Genomic DNA, 391 nt, shown 5'->3' with positions numbered 1-391 from the left:
GCGTCCACCATAGACTTTGTATGTAAACCTGCTGCTCCTGACGCTGAAATCACGTTTGGTGTGAACGAACCATAAGTGTTAAAACAGCTGCTGTGGTTTTACAGATACTAAGGACGGAACTGATTTTTATTTTTCCACCCACCTGAAGATTTTTTGCATTAGACCATATATAACCCATTTAAAACCATAATAAATCAAATCAGGTTAAAAACCATAAACCCACCTGTGGACATTACCTGTGCAAAGATTCATGCTGCTAAAATTAACTGGAGCAAAGTTACAGAGGTTTTAGTAAAGAAATAATTAGGTGTTTTGTCATTCTGCACCATGTTGGTTCCATTAATAAATGTTAATAAATGTGAAGTTTTTAATTTGTAAAAGTGATTTATCT

Source organism: Austrofundulus limnaeus, unplaced genomic scaffold (genome assembly GCF_001266775.1).
Source record: "Austrofundulus limnaeus strain Quisiro unplaced genomic scaffold, Austrofundulus_limnaeus-1.0 Scaffold1399, whole genome shotgun sequence".
In the NCBI taxonomy this organism is placed as follows: Eukaryota; Metazoa; Chordata; class Actinopteri; order Cyprinodontiformes; family Rivulidae; genus Austrofundulus; species Austrofundulus limnaeus.
Note: the sequence above shows the minus strand (reverse complement) of the source record.